The sequence below is a fragment of the Sus scrofa genome, chromosome 17 (assembly GCF_054392235.1).
Source record: "Sus scrofa isolate SSC_HxYL_T2T_F1_AM1 chromosome 17, Sscrofa_HxYL_maternal_Yorkshire_Landrace_v2.0, whole genome shotgun sequence".
NCBI lineage: Eukaryota > Metazoa > Chordata > Mammalia > Artiodactyla > Suidae > Sus > Sus scrofa.
The window spans coordinates 50,816,545-50,843,261 of NC_139399.1; the positions used below are offsets into that span (position 1 = coordinate 50,816,545).

Genomic DNA, 26,717 nt, shown 5'->3' on the forward strand with positions numbered 1-26,717 from the left:
CAGCCAAAACTAATTGAAGGTGGAAAAACATACAAAAACTGTTTTCTGGGAGTTGGAGGTGGGTAGGGATTGACTGGGAAGGGACATGAGGAAGCTTTCTGGGTGATGATATTATCAAACATTTGATAGCTATTTAGGTTGCCTAGATGTACATATTTGTAAAAACTCAATAAATATACACTTGGGATTTATGTGTTTCACTGTAATAAATTTTACCTCATAAAAAGAAAAATCTGTAAACAAATATTGAACTCTGGTTACATTCAGAAGTATTTAGGAGAAGTGTAGTGACATTGGCAATTTGCTTTGAAATACATCAAAAAAAATAGAATGGAATGGTGTCTAGAAAGAATACATTGATATAAGATAAAGCAGGTACAATCAAATGTTAACGGTAGAATGGCAGGTGTCCACTATAAACTGCTTTCAATTTTGCTATGTGTGAAATTTTTTCATAATAAAATATTGGGATGAAAGGAAACTTCTAGTTCACCTCTCAGAAGGGTTCACTTAGAAAGAACACTGATGTTCTCTAAAGATATTTGAGAACACTTCTCAGGGTGAGCAAAGTACATCTGAGGCTTTCTGGGGTATTGGTCCCTCTTTTGTGAGAATTCTAAATATCTTTTGGCCAATTGGTACAATGGGTGGAAATTCTACTTTGGTTATTTTTATTTATTTTATTTTATTTTATTTTATTTTATTTTATTTTATTTTATTTTATTTTATTTTATTTTATTTTTTGCTTTTTAGGGCTACACCTGCAGCATATGGAAGTTCCCAGGATAGGGGTCTAATTGGAGCCCACACTGCAGCTCACGGCAATACCGGATTCTTAACCAACTCTGTGGGACCAGGGATTGAACCCACATCTTCATGGATACCATTTGGGTTCATAACCCACTGAGCCACAAAGGGAACTCCTACTTTGTTCATTTTTTATCATCCCAACAATTCCAGCATTTTCTCCCCTGAGAAAAAGAGCCTATTTATTTAGAAGTGGGAAGAACCCCACCCCCAGGGCTCCTGTCCTTCTGCATCCATTGTCTCCATCCTTGAGTGTCAGGCTGAGGGAGGCCGGTTCAGCATCCAGAAAACATCAATTAGAGGTGACTGGCTCCTGGGTTCGTGCTCCCTCCTGCAGAAGTGGTGCCCCTGAAAAATGACTCTCTCTGACACGTTTCTGCAGCTGCTGAAGGAGAGGATTTACTTGGGGGGAATTTAGGCCCCAGGGGAACTTGAATATCATGCCCACAATTAGAAGTGACATGTGACCCAGGATTAAAAGCTGGCTGCCAGAGAAAAGAGTAAGCTGATTCTTTTGAGTTGGTCAGTTTCAGGAAAACTGCCTTTCTAATTCCTGTGAACATTTTCAGGGTGATCAGTTTTTAAAAAAAGAGGTGAAGATAAGGAATCCCTTCTAAAAACAAACCAAAAAAAGAAAGAAAGAAAGAAAGAAAAAGTCCCAGGCTGCCTTATAAAGGGAAGAGAGAAGGGTAAAGAGCTCAATCATGTGGAAACAACCTGTGACTTTGTGGAAGATAAGTCACAGTTGGACACTTAGCTCTCCAACTGCAGAGTCTTCCCCCGCCCCTGCCAGGGGAGTTGCAGTATCAAAATGTGGCATATCCCATCACTCTCCTCAGGAAGTCCAGGTCCTGTGACCTTCTATTTGGAGACAGATTTAAGCTCTCTCCACTGACGGCCTTGGTGGTGCATCTCATATCCCCAGAGGTATTCAAACCGACACTGGACATTTAGGAGGGATCACTAGAGACAATTAAAGGGCAGAGAGGTGTTAGGGGCTGAAATGCATTCCTCCCAAATTCATATATGGATATCCCCAACCCCAGCATCTCAGAATGTAACTGTATTTGGAGATAAGGTCTTCAGAGAGGTGATTAAGTTAAAAGAGTGTCACTGGGGTGGGGACTCTAGTCCTGTATGACTGAGGTCCTTACAAGGGTACATGCACAGAAAGATGACGGGTGTGAAGAGCCATTGAGGGGACCACCATCTGCAAGCCAAGGAAAGAAGCCTCAGAAAGACCCAACACTGCCAGCACCTTGAACTTGGACTCCCAGCCTCCAGAACTGAGAGAAAAAAAAAAAAAAAAAAAAAATCAGTGGTCTCAGCCTCCCCGCCCCACCCTCCTCTGTGGTGTTGTGTAATGGCAGCCCTGGCAAAATCATCCAAGTGGGACTTAGAGCAGACAGTTTTCCACATTCCACCGGTGAATGCAAGCTGCACAGAGGCAAGGTCTTTAGCTTATTCACCACAGAATTCCAAACACCTATGATAGTCCTTGACCGATAGGCATTCAATAAATAATGAATAAATAGATGGTGTTAGATTTTCCAAAGAATTCTATGTGGCTGGAAGTTCATTACTGAGCACAGAGCCTTTTAAATTTACAGACTGGCCTTTCATAGAGTTCAAATACATTCATTACAGCATGCAACTTTCTTCTCGATAGATTTTAGAAAATTTGAAAATACAGACCTTAAAAGAGAAAATAAAAGTCTTCTGAAATCCCGAACCTAAGATACAATGTTTGTGAATGTTTTCGGTTCATTTTATTAATTCGTAAAAATGTATGCATAGGTGGGTTTAAGGCAAATTGTAAATGCAATATTTCTTCTTCTTTTTCACGGAAGATTGTTGTGTATTTTCTTATCTTATTGCATATTTTCTCAAATAGGATCAATAATATATATGCAAATCATTCCATCATAAGGAGTTAATGTTGTTTCACCATCTAAAATTTGAATTAGATGTAACAGAAAATATTGAAATGATTTTACATGTCCAAAAAAATCAATATTTAAAATTGCATTTAGGGAGGCTAAATATTTTCCCATGCTTTAATTGGCTATTTGAATATTTCCTTATCTTTTATGCTTTCCTATTGTTTTATTTTTAGAAAAAATTCCCCCAATTAATTAATCATTTCTACTTTCTTTGGGATATTTCCATTATCAAAACAATATATGCTCTTGACACAAATTTTGAAAATATTTGAAAGCTGAAAGAATATAAAAAGGTCATCTATAATATTCTGATCTTTTATTGTTTTCCTTCCCATCAATTTGCAGTGTATATTTTTACATATTTGCTATCATATAGTATCTATAAAATTTTATATACTAATTTTAACTTTATATGATTATAAAATGAACATCTGATCACTGTATAAAATCTGGAGATTGCACAGTGCTACTTGGAAAAAACAAAATCAACTAAATCCCAATCCTCCAGGCAGAGCCACTGTTAACATTTAGTGTACGGTATTTCCTTCCAGGTTTTTGTTGTATATATTTTTACATAATTGCGGGTGTACGATATGCAAAAAATTATACTGATTTTAATCATTTTTCACCTAATATTAATACATATTCATTTTAGAAATTGTGTATCTTAAAAGCATAAAATAGAAAATTAAAATCACTAATTTCAAAGTACCATTTCAAAGAAAATCACTGTTAATAACTTGGCATGGTAACCTATAGAATAATATCCACATGTCTTCTTTGAAAGGTAACAAAAGAATTTACACAAAAATCATATATATGTGTAATACATATAATGCAATAGTCCTAGGTTTCCTATGTAAGGAGACATAAACAGAAGCTTAATGGTTACATAAACTAAGTCGTTTGTTTGTTCTTTTCCTCTGTATTTCCAGTCTCTCAACTTTGGCCTCCTCGTTAGTGACTCGATTTTCTGCAGAGCAATTCTACCCTCTACTCTCTCCAATGATGACTGTAATTATCTCTTAGGAAATTAGCTTCCTAGGTCAACAGCTCTTTGCAATATTTTTCTCCATTTAGTTTTGTCTTAACGGTTTTATGCTCACTATTCAGACCTCATGCTGGGTTTTTGTTTTTTGTTTTTTGAATTTTTGTCTGGTTTATTTGGCGGTGTTTATTTTATTTATTTTTTATTAAAGTATAGTTGATTTGCAATGTTTCTTTAAGTTCTGTTGTATAGCAAAGTGACCCAATCACACATTTCCCTGTGCAGTAGAGTAGGACTACTCTATCCATTCCAAATATGAGTTTGCATCCAAAAAACCCCCAAAATGCCCATCCATCCCACTCCCTCCCCCTCCCTCAGGAACTCCAAGTCTGCTCTCCTAGGCCATGATTTGTTTCTGTTTTTCTAGATAAGATCATCTGTCCCATATTTTAGATTCCACAAATAAATGATATTGTATGGTATTTGTCCTTTTCTTTCTGGCTTACTTCACTTAGTATGAGAATCTCTAGTTTCCATCCACGTTGCTGCAAATGGCATTTGTTTGTCATTTTCACGGCTGAGTAATATTCCATTGTATATGTATACCACATCTTCTTAATCCATTTTTCTGTTGATGGACATTTAGGTTGTTTCCATGTCTTGGCTATTGTGAATAGTTCTGCAGTGAACATAGGGGTGCATGTATTTCTTTCAATGAAAGTTTTGTCTGGATATATGCTTAGCAGTGGGACTGCTGGATCATATGGTAGTTCTATATTTCATTTTCTGAAGTACTTCCATACTGTTTCCCATAGTGGTTGTACCAGTTTATTCTTCTCCACACCCTCTCCAGCATTTGCTATTTGTTGACTTGTTAATGTTGGCTATTCTGACTGGTGTGAGGTGGTGCATCATTGTGGTTTTGATTTGCATTTCTCTAATAATTTGTGATGTTAAGCATTTTTTTCATATGCCTGTTGACCATCCACATATCTTCTTTGGAGAAATGTCTATTTAGGTCTTCTGCCCTTGTTTCATTTGGGTTATTTGTTTTGTTGTTGTTGAATTATATGAGTTGTTTGTATAGTTTGGAGGTTAGGCCCTTGTCTGTTGCATCATTTGCAAAGATTTTCTCCAATTCTGTGGGTTGTTTTTCATTTTTTTTAATGGTTTCCTTTGCTGTGCAAAAGCTTTTGAGTTTAATTAGGTCCCGTTGGTTTATCTGTGTCTTTATTGTCATTATTGGAGGAGGTGGATCAAATAAGATGTGCTGTGATTTATGTCAAAGAGCACTCTGCCTATGTTTTCGTCTAGGAGTTTTATAGATTTTGGCCTTTTATTTAGGTCTTTAATCCATTTTGAAGTTTTTCTTTTTTTTTTTCTTTTTCTTTTGACCTTTTAGGGCTGCACCCACGACGCATGGAGGTTCCCAGGCTAGCGGTCTGATCAGAGTTGTAGCCACTGGCCTACGCCACAACCACAGCAATGCAAGATCTGAGCCACATCTGTGACCTACACCATAGCTCATGGCAACGCTGGATACTTAACCCACTGAGCAAGGCCAGGGATCAAACCTACAACGTCATGGTTCCTAGGCGGATTCATTTCTGCTGTACCATAACGGGAACTCCCATTTTGAGTTTATTTTTGTGTATGGTGTGAGGTATTGTTGTACTTTCATTCTTTCACATACAGCTTTCCAGTTTTCCCAGCACCATTTATTGAAGAGACTATCTTTCTTCCACTGTATGTTCTTGCCACCTTTGGCATGGATTATTTGACCATAGGTGCTTGGGTTTATTTATGGGTTTTCTATTCTGTTGCATTGATCTATATTTCTGTTTTTGTGCCAGTCATCAAAACAGTATGGTATTTTCACAAAAACAGAAATATAGATCAATGTTGGTGTTCCTTAATCAAACTTTTTATTTTTGGTAATTGTGGTTCACATGCAGTTTTAAGAAATAATAGAGAGATACCATATACTATGGCCTGTTTTTCCCAGTGTTAAAATCCTGCAAAACCATGTGTAATATCTCCACCAGGATACTGGCCTTGATACAGTCATGACACAGAACAGTTCTGTGCCCTTCTTGTTCTTTTTATATTCACACCGATCTCTATTGCCGTCTCTCTGCCTCCCTCTACACTTAGCCCCTGGCCACAATTAATTGTTCTGTATTTCTATAGTTCTGTTATTATAAGAATATTTTATAAACAGAACTATATTTTATACAAGCTTTGGAGGTTGGTTTTTTTCACCCATCATAATTTCCTGGCAGTTCAACCAAGTTGCTGTATGTGTTTTTGTGTTTTGAAACATTTACATAAATGATACAAAACTGTGGGGAACAAAGTTTAAGGTGGTTCCCATAATCGCCTCTTCCTGGTATTCATACGTTTGTGTAATCCCCTCCCCTTGAGTGTGAGTGGGACCTGAAACTTGCTTCTAACCCGTAGAATGAAGACAAAGATCATATGATGTGTGTGCTGTGTTCAAGTGTGTAAGGGATTACATGTACAAGGTTTTGCATACCTCTTACATGTAAATTAACTATTTATGTCCTTTGCCCATTATTCTATTGATGAGTTTCACTTATGTTATTGATTTGTAGGAAGTTCTGTTGTATTCTGGATTTTCAATCCCTTGTGATCATGAGTTGATATGAAATCTCCCAGTTTGGGAATGATCTTTTAAGTTAGTTTACAATATTATATCTATATATTTTTTAATCTTGAGGTCAAATATATCCACATTTTTCATCATGCTCTGTGCAGTTTGAGTTCTGTTAAGATGTTTTCTCTTCCTCAAAATCATAAAAATATTATTTGACATGGCTCCTAAACATTTTCAAGTTTGCTTTCATAATTGGGTCATTACGCACTTAGAATTTATAGTTTCATAGTCAATTAAGAATTTGCTTTTACTTTTCCTCATGGCTGACCAATCATTCGAGCGTCATACATTGAGTATCTCATTCTTTTTCACTGACATACTATCTCTCTCAAATCCAGTTTGGTTTTTATATATGTGAATCTATCTTGACATTATCTGTTTCTTATGTCTACCTAATATGTCTGTGAGACGAGACCACACTATTTTAATTACTAATACCCTTATTGTCTTCAGGTCTGATAAGCTCAGGTCTGACAATTGTATTTCTTAAATTTTTTACTATATTAGTTTTGACTCTTTATTCATCCATATAAACTATAGGATCAGTTCAACAACAACAAAAAAAATTCTGTTGAGATTTTCACTGATATTACATTTAATCTAAAAATTAATGGGTGGAGAAATGCCAGCATTATGATGTTGAGTTCCCCTCATTTATACACTAGGATTTTGGCAGATATAATAGAGGTCCTCCAAAGATGTCTACTTCCTGTGAATACGGTAGGTTGCATGGCAAGAGGAAATTACATTTTCAGAGACATTAAGGCTGCTAATCAGCTGACCTAGAGATATGGAGACAATTCTGTATTATCTGGTTGGGTCCAATGAAATCACAAAAGTTCTTAAATATGGAAGAAAGAAGTAGAAGAATCACTGTCATCAAAAAGTCCACGAATAATTGGGAGTTCCCATGTGGCTTAGTGGGTTAAGCATCTGGCATTGTCACTTCAGTGGCTCTGGCTTCTTCTGTGGCTCAGGTTCAATCCCTGGCCTTGAAACTCCCTTAGGCTGCAGGTGTGGCCAAAAAAGGTCTATGAATAATAAATGCCAGAGAGGATGTGAAGAAAAGGGAACCCTCCTACACTGCTGATGGAAATGTAAACTGGTATAGCTGCTATAGAGAACAGTATGGAAATTCCCTTAAAAATTAAGACAGAGTTACCACATGATCCAACAACCCTACTCCTGAGCATATATCTGGAAAAGATGAACACTCTAATTTGAAAAGATACATGGGCCCCAACATTCATAGCATACTATTTACAACAGCCAAGACATGGATGCAACCTAAAATGTCCATGACAGAGGAAAAAATATTCCTCTATACAGTGGAATATCATTACTCAGCCATTTTAAAAAATGAAATAATGACATTTGCAGCAACAAAAATGGACCAAGAGATTATCATACAGTGTAAGTCAGAGAGAAAAAAACAAACATCATATAATATCACTTATATGTAGAATCTAAAAAAGAGACACAAATGAATTTATTTACAAAATAGAGACAAGAGTTCCTGTCGTGGCTCAGTGGTTAATGAATCCAACTAGGAACCATGAGGTTGCAGGTTCGATCCCTGGCCTTACTCAGTGGGTTAAGGATCAGGCGTTGCTGTGATCCGTGGTGTAGACTGAGACTCGGCTCGGATCCCGCATTGCTGTGGCTCTGGCGTAGGCCAGCAGCTACAGCTCCGATTAGACCCCTAGCCTGGGAACCTCCATATGCCGCAGGAGTGGCCCTAGAAAAGGCAAAAAGACAAAAAAAAAATAGAGACAGGCTCATAGACATAGAAAACAAACCTATGGTTACCAAAGGGGGAAGGGGAGAGGATAAATGAGGAGTTTGGGAAAAGAACCTGTATACACACACACACACACACACACACACACACACACACACACATATAACTAAACTGAATCACTTTGCTATACACCCAAAACTAATACAACATTGTAAATCAACTTTACCTCAATTAAAAAAAAAAAAAGTAGAAGAGTGAAGCAAAATGAGAACGATTCAATCAGCTGTTGCTGGCTTTGAAGATGTTAAGAGGCCATGAGCCAAGAAAGGCAGGCAGCCTCTAGAAGCTAGAAAAAGCAACAAAACAGATTCTACGAGCCTCCAGAAAAGAAGACTCTGACATCCTGATTTTTGTCTTCTGACCTGAAGGAGATAAATGATAAACTGTGTTATCTCAAGCCTCTACATTTATGGAAATTTCTTATAGCAGCAATAGGAAGTCAATACAGGGAGACAGGTAGGTAGGTAGAAGATAGATAGATAGGTAGAGACTGTTGATAGATCAGCAATAGGAAACTAACATGTGTGCGTTTAAATTTATGGTAAGATGGACTGCCTATTTGCATTTTGACGAGAGTCTATTCTCACTATGCTATGACTTAACTTTATTCAAGACCAGCTTTGAGGCCAAACACATGGTGATGATTTTCGACCCTGCAGTCTGTCATTTGAGTATAGGGAGGGTCCACCACTACATGAGGAGACGGATGTGTAAATTAGCTTGAGTGCGGTAATCATTTCACAATATACACGTATATCCAATCATCACTTTGTATACCTTAAATTTTTATTTGTCAGTTTTACATCCATAAACCTGGAAAATAAAGCCATTTATACACAGACACACTCCTTCAGTAGCTGGCATAAGATTACATTGTGTGTACATAAGAACATAAGATTTACTGAAAATACACTGACAAACCTGGAGAATCCAGTGGAGTGTTATACTCAGTGAATTGTTTTGCATAGCATATCGTTGACTACTCTTCAATTTATTCTGAAGAGGGGGATCCGAAGTTTTGTCACCGCTTTGTAGGTGGTAAAACAAACGAAGCACAGCTACATAAGTGAAAGATATTTCCAAGGCCATTTCCTTTGCTCCTTGACCCTGTTGGTACATTTCTGCCTTATTTTTTTTCAAAAGTCTATTTTCTCTGTGACCATGCTGGATTCTCTGATGACAAGTTAATGCTGCCAACTTGGCAACTTGAAGTAATTTGAAAACCTGCATTCTAATAATGGGACTCGCTCGCTTTTGAACCTATAAGTAATTCAAAAGCCATTGAAATCTCCCCAAGAAAGCACATTGGAGTGGGAAACAATCCCCCAGGTCCCCAGAGTGAGGCGGTGAGGAAGGCTAAGTCCATCCGGCTGGGATGCAGGCAGGCTGACTCCTGAACCGGAGAGAGACCAAAATAGAATGGGGACAGGGGTGATCAGCCCACAGTCAGGCTACTTGATTGAGTCCCTTGAAAGTCCATGTTCCCACAAAACAAGCCAACCATGATCCACTGCACTGCTTGTAAGTGGGGCTCATACCTGGGTGCATAACTTTGTCAATCAACAAATACCATTTAAGTGTGGGGCATCTGTTGCATAGTGGAGAATGGCAGAGACTATAACTGCTCTATGTAGTTTTGAGCAGGCCACCATGGTTTCTTTCAGCATGTACTGAGTGGCTTCAATGTGTTTGATACACTGCTATATAGGCTTCTCCTATCAATCCTGAGATTTTGTGAAGTTGGATACATGTAATAGAAAAACTATAATTAAACAGAGATGTCCTTAAAAGTATACATATAGAAAGGAATGGGAAAACTGGTGCTAGCAGGGTAAATGTGTGACAACTTACAGGAAAAGGAGATGCTATTTGAATGAGATAACTCCCCAAAGCTATGAAAGGTAGTGAAATAACTGATAACTGATATAGAGCTTTTGCTTCTTTGCAGCGCTTCAGACTGTACATACGGCTGGCTTACTGCTTCTGAGAAAGGGAAAATAGTTTGCACTGGTCAGCTCCAAATCTCAACCCAGACTTAGAAGTCCACAGAAAACAGTGGTGAGTGGTATGCTTTCAAAGAAGGGAAAATGATTTCCTCAGACCTCCCCAAACTAGATGTTTACATATCAAGAGGTAAAACTTGGAAGGAATGACCACATGACACATCTTGAACAAGCAAATGCATGAAAACGATAAAGGGAAATGTCTGCACACAGGAAGGGTTCAGCCATCCCTGTGCTAGAGGGGGACAAAAGAAGGTAAAGAACGAAATGTTAATGACAAGCACCTTCCTTCCCCACACCTTGGAGAAGGAATACACACCAGTGCACAGGAGTGGAAACACCTGGATCAGAATGCCAAGTGTCACTCTCAGGATGCCATGAGGACAAAGAAACTCTCCACTGCATTCTTATGCTCTCTTAGCAAGGAGGTGCGATAGGAGAGACAGAACATTAGGTGTGAAGAGAATGGGCATCAACCAAAAGAGAGAGGGATCGATTTTTTTTTTTCAACAAAAGAGGTCCTGGTGGTTTGAAAACAAGAGAGATCAGTTATGGAGAATAAAAGATAGATGCATTCACTTACTGATAAGAAATGACTAATGTAAGAGCCAAATTAGGATGTTAGAAACATTGGTGAAATGGGGAGCTCTTTGATAGTATGGCAAGGGAACATTTAAGTATCTAGATATGTGACCAACCCAAACATCCTGTTCTTTGGGTTCCCTAAAGAACAGCAGTGCTCAGAATCATAACAGTAGGTGGGAAATGCATTTCTTTGTCCCTAACCAGCAAACAGAGAATCACATTAACCTTTGCTAGATCAGGTAGAGAATACTTTTTTAAAGATGATTAGTTCCAATTGATTTCACATCAAACTATGTCAGTGGGACATAAGAAAAAGTGAGCGATGCACTAGGGAATACCCAAGAGAGTGTGCATTGGTTCTCATTGCACTAGTGTAGAGTAGAAAGAGGCAGGGATCCTTTCTGACCACCATGTAGAAGCAAAGAGACAGAGGCTGTGAGGATGAGCTCACATTGATGATAGTACAAGAACCCTAAAGGAAATTCCTGCTGCATGGAAGAGTGAGAAATTTGACTTAATGTTCTCAAACTCACTTAATACAATGACTCCATGCATCACTGTTTCCAAAGATAACCTCAACAATTCATTCTCTTCTCCTCTGCAATATGAATGTGAATTTCCTGCCATCAGGAGGTGGAGTTTTTCTCACCTACCCTTGACCTTGAGTCAGGCTGGCCTTGTAACAGCTTTGACCAATATAATATCAGTGGAAGTGATGAGGTGCAGAACCCTAGCCCAATCCTCAATAGGCCTTGCATTCTCTGGCTCTGCGTTCTTGGAGCACTGCCTTGAGACCACCATATGGACCACCAGTCTAACCTACAAAGGGTAAGAGTCAATGTGAAGGTAAACCAGTTCATACTGGATGACATCCATCTAAAACACCAATTGCAAGACTTTAGAATGAGGCCATCAATTATTTACCAGCCCAACTAGCCTCCCAGCTAAAAGCAGGCACTTGTGTGAGCCCATGGTAGTCAGCAGAGAAACTTCCCAGCCAACCCACAGAATTATAAGAAAAAATAAATTGTTGTTTTAAGACACTAAGTTTTAAGATGGTTTATTACATAAGAAGAGACAAGTAAAATAACTAGCAAACATGGTCTATTTCTTGTATCTGAGCTATGCGATCAGCATCTTAGATTCTGGAGCTCATCCATAGAGGTAGAAAGATGAATGGTAGAGGCTAAAGCAAAGCAACAGTCACCATCTGAGAGATCAAGTAAGGATAGATTTAGGATTAACTAATAGATGCTGGTCAACTGAATTTTGCACTGGAACAAGTTCAAGCTTCTTTTTTACTTTGCTTGTTGGTGGGTGAAGAGAGAGGGGCACTAGCCTGGGAGCCAAGATGATGCAGTTCTAACTACCCACTGTGACTTTTAGACCTATCCCACCAGCCACTGGTGCCTCAGTGTCATCACCAGCAGAATGTCCTCATCCATCCTGCTTGTTTCACAGCCAGGGCTGCTGGAAGCTTGCAGTGAGAACTACACCAGAAATTCTGAAGCATGATGCAAACATGAGACATTGCTATAAATTAAAACCAATGCTATTCATTAGCTCCATTGCTATGTATTGAACCCACAGCTTTCTCAAATTATTTGATGGGATAAAAGGAAATATTTTACAGCTGGAAGTCATCAGTACCATCATCTCACAAATGCATGGCTTTACAAAAAAGGAGTGACCAGCATTGGAACCCAGAACACAAAGAGCAACATGTCCCAGAAGCCTGCCTAAGCCACAAAAAAGAAGAAACTTCATAGAAACATGAATCATCAGAGCCTCCTGGCCTCCTTTCCAGATTTAGAAAATTAGAGGACATAGAACACATTTATAGAGTTCTTGACATGCTCCAGGGATGGAAATAAATAGAATTAGCCTCCATTCTTCACCTGCCACATGCCAGTACTCTGTGAGGATATTTTCTAGATATAACCTTTCTAATTCCCTCAAACCACTCTGTGAGTTTTCAGATTGATTCTCAAGGAAATAGACAATATTATAAAATGTAAAGGAGGAAGATGGTGGGATTAGGAAAGTTTCTTTGAATGATAGAGAATATGAGATGGTTTCAAAGGTGATGTAAAGTTTTATGTAAATAATGAAGAGTTAGGCAAAACTTATGTTGGAGAAGATATGAGCATGAATTACAGCATGAAAAAATAAGATGCTTATGGAAGCATAGTTTCACTGGAGCATAGTTGTGTATAGGTGATAGAGGAAGCTGAGATTAGAACATGGGGCTGAGACTCTGACAAGGTTCAATCAGAAAAGCACAACCAGCAACGAATGAGTCACTGAAGAAAAAAAGTGAAATCAAAAAATACCTGGAGGAGTTAGAGTTCCCGTCGTGGCGCAGTGGTTAACAAATCCGACTAGGAACCATGAGGTTGTGGGTTTGGTCCCTGCCCTTGCTCAGTGGGTTAACAATCTGGTGTTGCCATGAGCTGTGGTGTAGGTTGCAGACGCGGCTCAGATCCCACGTTGCTGTGGCTCTGGCGTAGGCTGGCGGATACAGCTCCGATTAGACCCCTAGCCTGGGAGCCTCCATATGCCGCGGGATTGGCCCAAGAAATAGCAAAAAAGACAAAAAAAAAAAAACCTGGAGGAGTTCCCATCATGGCTCAGCAGTTACAAACCCAACAAGTATCCATGAGGACACAGGTCTGGTCCCTGGCTTTGCTCAGTGGGTTAAGGATCCAGCATTGCTGTGACCTGTGGTGTAGGTCACAGATGTGGATTGGATCTAGCCTTTCTGTGGCTATGATGCAGGCCAGCAGCTGTAGCTCTGATTCGACCCCTAGCCATGTGTGGGCCAAAAAAAAGAAAAGAAAAGAGAAAAAAAAAACCTGGAGACAAATGAAAACAAAAACACAGCAAATGCAGTTCTAAGAGGAAAGTTCATAGCAATACAAGCTAGCCTCAGGAAACAAGAAAAATCTCAAATAAACAATCTACACTTAAACCTAAAGGAACTAAAAAAAGAACAAACAAAGTGCAAAGTTAGTAGAAGGAAAGATCAGAGCAGAAACAGAGACTTAAAAAAAAATCCATGAAACTTAGAGTTATTCTTTGAAAGATAAACCATATTGATAAACATTTACCAGACTCACTAAAGGAAAAAAAAGGCCCAAATAAAGTCAGAAATGAAAAAGAAGTTAAAACAGCACAGAAATGCCAAAGATTATAAGTGATCACTATGAACAATTATACACTAACAAAATGAACAACCTAGAAGAAATTGATAGGTTCTTAGAAATGCACAATCTCTCAAGACTAAACCAGAAAGAAAAAGAAAATATAAACAGATGAAATGGCAGTAATGAAATTAAACTATTAATTTTTTTTAAAAAAAAACCTCCTCCAGAACAAAAGTCTGGGACAAGACTGCTTCACTAGCTTCTACCAAACATTTAAAGAAGAGTTACTCTATTCTTCTAAAACAATTCCAAAAAATTGAAGAAGGAATGCTTCCAAACTCATTTTACAAGACCAGGACCACCCTGATACCAAAACCAGATAAAGACACAACAATACAAAAGAAAACAGCCAAAATCTCTGATGAATATAGATGCAAAAACTCAATAAAATACTGGCAAACAAAATTCACCAGCACATTAAAAAAGATCATCCACTATGATCGAATGGGATTTATCCGTGGGATATAAGAACCATTTAACACATGCAAATCAATCAATGTGATACATCACATTAGCTGAATGAAATAAAAGAATTGTAAGACCATCTCAATACATGCATAAAAGGCATTCAACAAAATTCAATATCCATTCGTGATTAAAAAAATAAACAAATTAGGCATAGAAGGAGCCTATTTCAACATAATAAAAGCCATATATGCAAAGCTCACAGCTAATTCCATACTCAATGGTAAAAAGATGAGAGCTTTTCCTTTAAGATTAGGAACAAGACAATGGGGCCCACTCTCAAGACTTCTATTCAAAATAACATTGGAAGTCCTTGCTAGAGCAAACAGGCAAGAAGAAGAAATAAAAGATGTCAGAATTGAAAAAGAAGACGTGAAATTGTCTCTATTTGAAGAAGACTTAATCTTTTTTTATTACTCAAATGAATTTATCACATCTGTAGTTGCATAATGATCATAACAATCCAATTTCACAGGATTTCCATCCCACAGCCCAAGCACATCCCCCCACCCCCCAAACTGTCTCCTCTGGAGACCGTAAGTTTTTCAATGTCTGTGAGTCAGCATCTGTTCTGCAAAGAAGTTCAGTCTGTCCTTTTTTCAGATTCCACATGAAGACATAATCTTATATAAAGAAAATCGGAGTTCCTGTCGTGGCGCAGTGGTTAACGAATCCGACTAGGAACCATGAGGTTGTGGGTTTGGTCCCTGCCCTTGCTCAGTGGGTTAACGATCTGGTGTTGCCGTGAGCTGTGGTTTAGGTTGCAGACGTGGCTCGGATCCTGCGTTGCTGTGGCTCTGGCGTAGGCTGGTGTCAACAGCTTCGATTAGACCCCTAGCCTTGGAACCTCCATATGCCGCAGGAGCAGCCCAACAAATGGCAAAAGACAAAAAAAAAGAAAATCCTTAAGACTCAACCAAAAAATCATTAGATCTAATCAATGAATTCAGTAAAGTGGTAGGATACAAACTTTACATACAAAAATCAATAGCATTTCTATACACTAACAATGATATTTCTGAAAAATCAATCAATCAATCCCATTTACAATAGCATCAAAAAATATAAAATACTTATCAATTTAGCTAAAGAGATAAAAGACTGCTGAGAATTATAAGATAGTGATGAAAGAAATTGAAGACACACAAAAAAATGGAAAGGTAGCTCGTGTTCATGGATTAGAAGAATTATTATTGTTAAAATGTCAATAGTACTGAACGTCACCCACAGATTCAATGAAATTCCAATCCAGATTTTAATAGCATTTTTACAGAACTAGAAAAAACACTCCTATAACATATGTGGAGCCACAAAAGACCCTGAATATCCAAAGAAATACTGAGAAAGAACAAACAAAGCAGGAGGTATTACACTTCCTGATCTCAAGCTATACTAAAAAGATATAGTTGTCAAAACAGTATGTTCCTAGCATAAAAACAGACAAATAGACCAACAGAACAGAATCAAGAGCCTGGAAATAAACCCATGCATATACACTCAACTAATATTTGACTAGTGAGCCAAGAATATTCAATGGAGAAAAGACATCTCTTTTATAACTAGTGAAATGATGAAATAATGGAACTGGACCCATATCTTACAGTTCTCATGAAGTTAAATCCAAATGGATTAAAGACTTAAATGCAAGATCTGACACCATAAAACTCCTAGAGGAAAACATAGAAACAAACCTCCTTGACATGGGTCTTGACAATGACTTTTTTGGATATGACACCTAAAGCACAACAACGAAATAAGAAATAGACATGTGCAGCTACTTCAGACTAAAAAGCTTCTGCACAAGAAAAGAAACCTGCAGCAAAGAGAAAAGACCACCTATGGAAGCGAAAAATATTTGTAAACCATGTATTTGATAAGGGATTAATATTCAAACCATGTAAAGAACCCATAAAACCCAGTAGCAAAACACACACACACACACACACACACACACACACACACACACACACACACTATTTCTCCAAATAAGACATATGAAAAGCCAATAGGTTCAAGAAAAATGCTCAATATCTCTAGTCATTAAGGAAATGCAAATTAAAACTGCAGTGAATTATCACTTCACACCTGTTAGAATGGCCATCACCAAAAAGACAAGAGGTAACAAATATTGGTGCGGATAGAGAAAAAAATGGAACCCTTCTGTGGTGGGGTACTAAAAAAGCACAGCCACTCCAAAAAACAGCATGAGGACCCCCCAAAATTAAAAATGAAACTACCATATAATCCAGCAATTCTAATTCTGGGTGTACATCCTAGGCATGTTCCCTCGTAATGAAAGACAAAAAAAGGGGGGGGCAAAAAACCCCCACTAACTTGAAAAGAGAGCTGAACCCCCGTGTTCACAGCTCCATTATTTATAACAGCCAAGACATGGAAAAAAACGTATGTGACTATCAATAAACAGATGAATGGATAAAGAAGTACAATTCTGCCATTAAAAAATGAGGAAATCCTACCATTTTTGACATGATGGCTGGACCTTGAAGGCATTATGCTAAGTAAAATAAATGAAACAGAAGACCAAAACTATATGATCTCACTTATATGTGAAATCCAAGTTTAAAAAAAAAAAAAACTCATCGAAGAAAAGATTTGACTTGTGGTTACCAGAGATGGGGAAGAGTGAAGGGAGAAGGGAGGAGGAATTGGAGGAAGGTGGTCAAAAGGGACAAACTTCAGGTTCTAAGCTGAGTAAGAACTAGGAAGTCATGCATGACATGGTAACTACCATCCCTGCTCTACCGTCACAGCTATACTGTATCTAGGAAGATTTTTAAGACAGTAAGTCCTAAGAATCACGTCACAAGGAGATTTTTTTTCATTTATTTTTCCTTTTTTTTCTTTTTTTATTGTATTTTATGAGAAAATGGATGTTGGCTAAACCTTTTGTGGTAATCATTTCACAATATGTATAAATCAAACCGTCATGCTGTGCACCTTAGACTCACGCAGTGATGAATGACAATTATTTTTCTCAATAAAACTGGAAAAGACAGAGACAGAGAGAGACAGAGAGAGAGGAAGTGGATCAATCTTATTCTTCAGTATAATATGGAGACTGTGTTAATATAGTGGAGATCAAGAATAACGTAAAGAAAGAAATGAGACAGAATTCTGAGGTTTTAAAGCTCCAACACCAAAATCGGGGGTTACCACTAACAGAAGCAGCAATTCAGGAAAAGGAGCAAGTTTGAGCAAGAGAGATGATCAGCTTGAAGATACTTCTGGAGCTTGCAGGTGATGGTGTGACCCATCTGGAAGTCAAAAACTTAGGAGAAAAGTCAGAATCTGCTTCCATAGGTGGTCATGAACCAATGGTTCAAATCACCAATAAAAAGACCCAGAAAGGGGGGGAGGTGGAGTCATTGAGACCCTGAGAGAAGCGCACAGAGGAATAGCAAGATCACCAGGAACGCTCGACATCACAGAAATCTGAAAGAGATTGTGATAGTTAATTTTATATGTCAACCTCGCTGGACCATAGGATGCTCAGATACCTGGAAACATAATTTCTGGGTGTGTCTGTAAGTGTGTCTCTGCATGAGATTAGCATTTGATTCAGTGGACTCTGTAATGCAGATGGCCCACCCCCATGTCAAAGGGCATCACCCATGCACTGAGGACCTGAATAGAACACAAGGTGAAGAAAGGGAGAGTCTGCTCCTTTCCTTCTGCAGAGCTGGGACAAGTCTCCTCTTGCCCTAGAACTGAGACTTACACCATCAAGTCCCCTGGTTCTCCGGCCTTTGAACTTGGACTGAATTATATTACTGGCTTTCCCTGGGTCTCCAGCTTGCTGACAGCAGATCACAGGACTTCTCAGCCTCCATAATCATGTGAACCAATTCCTCATAATAAAAAATCTTTATATATATTTATAAATGGTTCTGTTTCTCCAGGGAACCCTGTCTAATACAGAAGTGCTTCAAGAAGAGGTAAGTAATTACTTCCAAAAAAACAAAATGAAGCTAAGACCAGGAATAAACTGTGGCTAGAATACCAATGAAGTTGGAGTCAAGAAATGCTGAAGAATAAGAGGGGGAGTTTTTTGTTTTGTTTTTTTTTAAATCAAGACTCCCATTACAGAGTTGAGCTATAAATATGAAGTGAGTACACAAGGTGAGCAAGGTAGGGTGTGTATTACTCCAAAGGCAAAGGAGAATAGATTCCAATAGGTGATTTGATAGATATTACTCCTTAACTATGCTTCCTCTGTGTGGGATTTTTGAGGCCACTGAATGAGGGATTTAGAACCGGCTTCTGACATCAATCATGGCAGCAACTTTGAAGACATTTTATAGAAAATGCAAAGAGCAAGAGGGGCCATTGTTTAAGATTCTTAAAGAGCTGCTGGGCAATTTTATAGAAAGGTGGAAGGGTAAGCCCATTGGCAGCAATCAGAATGGACAGAACTCAGCCCAAAGCCAGGATGCTATAGCCCCATTCTGGAAACCTTGTGGATAATGTTGCAGACACTGATGAGATTGCAAGGGTGAGAAAGCCTGGGAAAATGCCAGAGTCCATGGGATTTCTGCATGTGCTTGTCATCCATTTAGAAGGTACAACTCACTCACCCACTGGTCAGGAAACCTTTAAGTCTTTTTTTCCTCTTGAGGGGAGCCCCATGGCTAGGAAGATCATTCTTCCCTGGAAATTCCTGATCCTGATTCCCTCCACTTCTCTAGAAGTGATATCTTAATTGATGTTTAATCATGTTCCTTTCTCAAAGTAAATAACCCTTCAAAGTTCCTATCATGACCAAATCACTCTGTGTGTGTGTGTGTGTGTGTGTGTGTGTGTGTGTGTGTGTGTGTGTGTGTGAAGAGGTGTGTGATCTGTATGCATGAACACGTATAGGCAGCTGTAATGACCTGTGATTTTCCTTCTTGGTCAAAGACAATTGCCACAATCTTGATTCTACACATGTTAACAGAGCCGAGAACAACCCTTTGGTATAGGGAAAGAACTAGAAAATGTCTTCATGCTTGTGTCTAGGATAGAACTTGCTACATTTTCTCAGTTTATGAAATTCTTGGTATCTCAATGATATTTTCATCCCAACCCTAGGCCAAAACAAAAGGCTCTTCCTTTTATGAAGTAGTTAGACCCAAACTGAGCTGAGTGAGTAATTATGTTCTAACTACTTAGCAGCCATTTGGGGAAAAAAAATCATGGAGAGGAAGTCCCCAATCACCCCCATTATCTGCACTGGCCATCACCCCATCTTTGATCTGCTACCCCTCGCTACCTGAAGCATCCTGCTGGCCCAGCTCTCCCCCAACACACGGCTTCTGTCTTCACGACACAACTCAAGCATCACCCTACCCTCCTGCCATGCCCTCCCTCCACTCTGCTGTGAGAACTGTTCACACTTTCCTCTCCGCTTCCAAAGAACCCTGCCCGTGCCCTTCACACACATTATCACAGTTATTCGCTGCTGATAGACTTGTGTAACTTCAAGGGAGGGAACATGTTTAATTCATGGATCTCTCCTCAGCTCCTAACAGGGTCTGCCACCTTGTAGGTGCCTGGTACATGTTTATTCATTGAATGAATGATTGATGTCACCAAACTCACCAAACAACTTTGAAGTGACAATGTGTGAGAATGCTAGGTGAGAGCATACATATAAATGCACAGCTATCTATACATACACAGGTCTTCATATATATGTGTGATTATACTATGCATATGCATGTTGACCTAAACATCTGCCCGCATCCCAGCTGCCTGGCTCTGGGTTGTGGGTCTTCTTCCTGGGCAGAACACAGAGAGATTAAATGACTTACTCAAGGTCACGCAGCGGGTACGTGGCAGAATTAGAATTCAAACTTGGGCAAGTTAGTTCTGGGTACTTAACTGATGTGCTGCCCTGTCTCATTCCTCCTGGCTGAGGTTCTTTCTTAGGAGTATGTTTATAACAAGGAAGTCCTTCCCAAAGTGAACTTGTACTTTGCACTTTGTCCCCCATCCTCCACCCTGATGCCCAGCACATCAGCATAAAATCTATAAGTTCGGTAAACTCAGCCAATGGGCAAGCAGAGCCCTGATCTATGCCAGGCACAGCCCATGTGGTGGCTGAGAAGGGAAAACAGAGGCATCGCAGGCATTTTGGAGGATAATACACAATGCATACTAGGAGCATGAAATGAGATGCTGTTGAGGGAGTTCCTGCTGTGACACAATGGGATTGGCAGCTTCTTGGGAGTACTGGGACTCAATTTCAATCCCCAGCCCAGCACAGTGGGTTAAGGATCTGGTGCTGCCGCAGCTGCAGCATAAGTCCCAACTGCTGCTCAAATCTGATCCCTGGCCCGGGAACCCCCTATGTGGCGGGGCGGCTGAAAAAGAAAAGAAAAAAAAAAAGATGCCATTGGGAACATCACAAAGGGCCCCAGAGGAGGACATGGGACTCCGAGAAAGCAGAGTTCCTACCCAACGTGGTCAGATGGAACTCATTCTAAAATAATTAGCCAAACTCCAAATGAGGCTGGTACCCTTAAGGAAGCACCAACACTGTCCCCAAGACAAGACGACAGAGGAGCCCACCCAGCTCTGCCAAAGCCTAGCACTAGCTGTTCCCCAACTCTGTGCCTCAGTTTCCTCCTGCGAAGACGTTCTGTGAAGCAGGCTGGGCTACATACACTATCCTGAGCTCGAAAACCACAGCCCATCCTGTATTGGAGCCCAAAGATGTGATAAAATATTTATAAATGGTTCTCCAAAAATAAGGGGAAAGCATGGAATTTAAAATAGTTGCAGTTATTTTAAGTTTTGGCAAGAGAACCTGGAGGCCAAGGCAAGAGGCCAATGGCCGCAGAGTCCACAGGGACATGGTCTTCATCCCTGACCCATTATTCTTCTTGAATAGCAGAGCCAGAACACTCCAATCACTCCCTGCTGGCCCCGTACTCCAAAATTTACCCCTCTGATGAGCAATCAATGCTTAATATCACTGAGTAGCTCCCCGTGTGTCCAGATCATTCTAGACCCTTGGTGTCCGTATTGCCTCACTTCACCTTCTTAACAACATTGCAAGGAAAGTATAGTCCCACCTTCACAGGTGAGAAAACAGACTCAGAGAAGTGAAGTCATTTGCTTAAGGTCACACAGCAAAGGCCAGTTGAGAAACCAAATCCATATTATTCCACATTTACTGTTCCTTCCATTATATCCATCTATCAATGAATCTATCTATCTAACAATGTGTGTGTGTGTGTGTGTGTGTGTGTGTGTAGTTGGCTTTTATATAGGTAGTAAATGAGGCAAAATAAGAAATGAATTGATAATAAAGGGAGAAAAAAGACCAAAAAAAATAATAAGGGATATGTTCTGAAGATGAAGTCCAGGGAACCCAAAGATTGTACGACCTCAGTGCTTTCACAGAATATTCATCCCCCGTTAAAGACACAGCATGCAAAAAGAAGGAAACTTGTATTATTTCCTTTAGATGCCTGTTTGCAGCTGTCTTGCTTTCTCTCAGTTTCTGCCCACAGCTGGTTTTTTGTCCTCTTCTTTTTTTTAACGTTTGTTCAAGAAAATACCTTCCCTGGGTATAAACACTGAGAAAGGCAGCTCCTGGTTCCTTGAGCATGGGATAATGTATACTAAGTATTACAATTGCATTCCATGTTTGTTAGAGCAGCCATCGAAGAACCAAGGTGATGTGCCAGTTTATGTCCTCTGAGAAGTAGGCACCAAGTTGGAATTAGATGTGCAGAAGGTTGACTGCATGGCACACCTGTAAAAGAGAAAAGAAAGGGGAGGGAATGGGAGCATGTTGGGAGGGGGGGAATTTTAGAATGTGCTGTAGGTCTGCCACTCATGAAGAGAGAGAAGGAAAGAAAGAATAAAGGAGAGAGGGAAAGGAGGAAGGGAGGAAGGAGGGAGGGAGGAAGATTGGGTAGAAGGAGACCCAAGTTGGAGCACAGTTCTAAGAAAGTCCTTCATCCCACCTCAACCAATTTCATACTTTAGAGTTTGTTATTAACAATGCCCCACTTCATGTACCAAGTTCTCCATCATTTGAGATGCCTTGAGTCGTACATGATAAGAAATTTTTTAGTCCAATTGGTTTTTACTATAAAGAAAATATGTGGGTGAAAATGAAAGCATTATTATTGAATAATGAAGGTATCAATGCAGGTGAGTGTTGGTTTGATTCAGCAGGTCAACAGTGTCATCATTTCCATCTCTCCTCTCTGCACCACGGTGTCCTCTTCATCCTAAGCTAGGTTGCACTTCATGGTTACAGGCTGGCTGCCAACAACTACCAAAGATTAAGGCTTTCTTGAATTATTCCAAGAGAGTTGGGAGGAAACTGCTACCAGAAGCTCTCTGAACAAGAATAAGGAAGTGCAATTCCAAAAGCTCCTGGAAAACAGCTCTTGTCACTTCATTGGTCCAAATGGGACCATGAGCTCAGCCAGTCACCATGGCCAGGAAATGTGGCTTAACTAGTTAAAATCGCCCTGAACCATATTCAGGGTTCAATCTTTTTCCCACAAAGCATAAGGATTAGGATAGAAGAGGTGTTGATATCTGAATAATAAATGGGATTTTTTTATAAAAATGGATGTTAGGGAGATAAACACAATTGCTACTCATGATGATAACAATAATGACAGCACACATTTATGAAGCCTTTTATGTATGCGAGATCTTGAAGCGTTAGTGATCACCAGCACAGAAGTATCAATGCTTATGGTATGTTCCCCCCAAGAAATACAGCCAGAGAAGTCTGAGCCTAGTCCTTCTGCAAGACTCCAACTGAAACAAAATTCCAGCCAGGCTCAGTCAAATCTCCTCTATCTCTTTCCCCATCTCTGAGCATCTTTATTTCACTGGTTTGTTTACTTAAAGGGTGAGGCATACATAATTACTGAATTTAGGCAAGACCCTGAAAGGACCCCAAAGGTCTTTTTACCCAAACAAATCATTTGCTCTAATGAGCCTCACTCATCATGTCCTAACCTTGGAGCTTAATTAATTTTTCAAAAGAAAAGTGCTGGTGCCTCTGACCCCTACTGCTGAAGACAGTCTGTTAAAAAGGTCATTGCCTCCTCAGCAGGGACCAAACTGGAAATGGGCCTTGAGGACACTCTAACCCGGCATGGAAGGCAGGAAAACTGGGCTTTCTGAAGCACCTGGGGAAGAAAGGGAAATCAGGTCCCACCTGAGCCAGAGTGGCCTCCTTGGTTCTGAAGCATCCTTTTGTCACTGGCGTTTTTAAGTTCACCATCAAGAAACCAAGGTCTTCCTGGAACTTCCTCCCCACCTCCACCTCCCTTCCCTTGGCTAACCACTCTTCATCCTTCAGTTCTCACCTTGTTGTCTCTTCCTTTGAGAAGTTTTCTTGGCTTTGCCCCTTTAGACCTTTGCAACACCCCTAACTCTTTCTCTCCATCACATGTTTAATTTGCGTTAGCAAAATGGCCTTACTGTCTATGGCTCCCACAAGATTGTGGGTGCCTTAAGAGTAGGAATACAGTCAATTTTATTTTCAACACTATCTTTAACCTCATGGTACAGCATCTGGCACACATTAGAGGTTCAATAATTATTGTAGAAGGAAGGACAGGGAAGAAAGGTGTAGATTGACAGATGTCCAGAGAAAGAATGTCTTGATTTTCTTTTCAAAGCTCCACATCATAAAGCATCATCATAAAGTCATCTTGACTTGGATGTGGACTTCTTTTCCAATCTTGCAAACCTAGATGGTGACAAGGTATTGTCTCTGCTTACCTTCTCCAGCCCCAGAATCTGGGGGGTCCAGGGAGTGTCTGGCAGACAAAGCTTGAAGGGGATGATGCAATATCAAATTCAACTGGGAAACCAGATGTTCTACTCCTGGAGGTGTGGAGTGCAGGTGGGGAGTCGCCTGAAGTCCCCCACCGTTAGAGAGTTCTTTCTCTCTACCTTTCCCACAGCATGAGGCAAGCAGGGGAGAAAAATATTTCTTTCCAAACTTGGTTGGAAAAACATGAACTTAAACAGAAGTACAGATGCTCTCTTAAAGGAGGAGTATTTCTTTGAAGAGTAATATATTGTAAGACACAAATCTGTGAGTGAGATAAAAATAGAAAATCACATTTTTTCCCCAAAATCAGTAACCAACCAAATTTTTTTCAGCAGTTTGTTTAATGGCTGTCCTATGGAATAATGCTTCTCAAACTATTTGTGGTATAGAACAAGTTGCGTTTTTTTGTGTTTGTTTTTTTCAAATTTCCAATTTGCCATGGACCAATGCATGGGCTTGCTCTAGTAAGCCCGGTCTACACGCCATTCACACCATATGTTTGACAATATCTGTATTCATTACATCCTGTTCAAAGAGATGAGTGCTTTGAACTTCTCTCTCTCCTCAAGTCAGACATCCAACAGTCCCTTCTCCCTCTCTCTCTCTCTCTCTCTCTCTCTCTCACACACACACACACACACACACACACACACACAGAGAAAAATAGAACCAGACTGTGAGCTGATAAACCATTACCTCTCCATTCTGCATATTAGAAGCTACCTCTGCATCACCAAATCCAATGGAAGAAGCTTCTGGAGGAGAAAACAGATTTCCCTTAGCCCATTATGCGGAGAGTGAACACCAGGACCAGGTCTGCAGCTTGCCAAATGGCCAGGGTGGCCTGGTTCAGTGGAGGTTGAGAGCATCTTTTTGTCTCAGGCTCTGCCTTTATAAGCTCTAAGAGAGGAAGCTGTCAGAGCAAAGAGGCTCTGAAGAAGGATCCTTGAGAGATGTTCTTTGTTCTTACCCTTTATGCCCACCATGGTGTCTGATGCTTAGGAGATGTTTGCCTGAGAAGGAGAGGAAAAGGACCAGCTATTAGGTAGAAAATATTTCAGAGTCAAGAAAGGACCGCTGGGGCACAGCAATGCTCATAGGTTAAAAGATAGAAGCCAGAGGGGAAGAGATTTTGTGCTGACTAAAAAATGCAGAATTATAGGCAGTCAGTGTTTAATGGGGACAAGTTCATCTGTTCTCTTGCTTTATGCAAGAGTTGACTGTTGAGCCAGCCATCCTTACGGTGAAGAAAAACTCATCAGTATCTCAGTCCTTCCTATTAATTTTCAGGCTTCCAATTAATTGATTTTTCTTCATTGAAACCCCATAGTAATAAGTAGCTTGTATATAAATATGACAGGTATGCTGGGTGGATAAGAGTATGCTATGGGCATGTAGTGGCATTATTAATGATCTTGTTATCAATAAAAATTGTGATATTTTAAAAAATTAAGCCTTAAGCATCTCTTGGGCATGTGTCTGAGAACGTCTTGCATGCTTTTAGAAAGTTGCTGATCCTAAAGATTTTTTTTTCCTCTCTTTGTGTTCCAACTTGAGCTTCTTTTGATGTTTGCCTCTTCAGATATTACTTAAATAATTAAAGCATCTATTTTTTACCTGCTTTACGTATAGAAAGTTTCATTTCCATCATTGAATTAGAAATGTATTTAATGATGCCTTATTAAATAGAAGATAAGTGGACGATAGATAGATAGATAGATAGAGAGAGAGAGAAATTCTGGGTTCTTTTATCCAAAATATGGATGCCACGAAATCCAGATTGACACAAAGCCCCACTGTGATTTTCCAAAGCCTCCAGGTGCTGACTTCCCATTAACATCAAAGGGAAGTGAGGAGGAAGAAAGCCAGTGCCTTGAGAATGCACCTGATGAGAAGCAGGTTGCAGGGTCCATGTGGTTTATTTCTACTAAAGGCCCTGATGGAAAAGTTTGTCTGCCTTCATGAGCAGCCCCCAGAGCCAGGGCTGTCAATGAAAAGGGAGCATGGCTACAGTCACAAGCCCCTTTTGAGTCTCAGCTCTATCATTTAGCAGCTGTGGAGTCCTAGGCAAATCACCTGACCTCTTTGAGCCTCTGTTTCCTTATTTATAAGATAAAAACAGTAAAACTGGAGTTCCCGTCGTGGCGCAGTGGTTAACGAATCCGACTAGGAACCATGAGGTTGCGGGTTCGGTCCCTGTGCTTGCTAGGTGGGTTGAAGATCCGGCGTTGCCGTGAGTTGTGGTGTAGGTTGCAGACGTGGCTCGGATCCCACGTTGCTGTGGCTCTGGCATAGGCCGGTGGCTACAGCTCCGATTAGACCCCTAGCCTGGGAGCCTCCATATGCCACAGGAGCGGCCCAAGAAATAGCAAAAAGACAAAAAAACAAAAAAACAAAAAAAAAAAACAGTAAAACTGAACTT

General features: G+C 39.8%; 1 protein-coding gene across 1 annotated transcript in view; it reads left to right on the top strand.

Annotated features, from left to right (window-relative positions):
• Positions 1-26,717, top strand: part of LOC146395310 (uncharacterized) — a 215,436-nt gene that overhangs the window by 181,883 nt on the left and 6,836 nt on the right. Inside the window, exon 7 of the transcript XR_014832348.1 lies at positions 10,165-10,274. The gene's annotated coding sequence lies outside the window, so the exon portion shown is untranslated. The remainder of the gene's footprint in view (positions 1-10,164; positions 10,275-26,717) is intronic.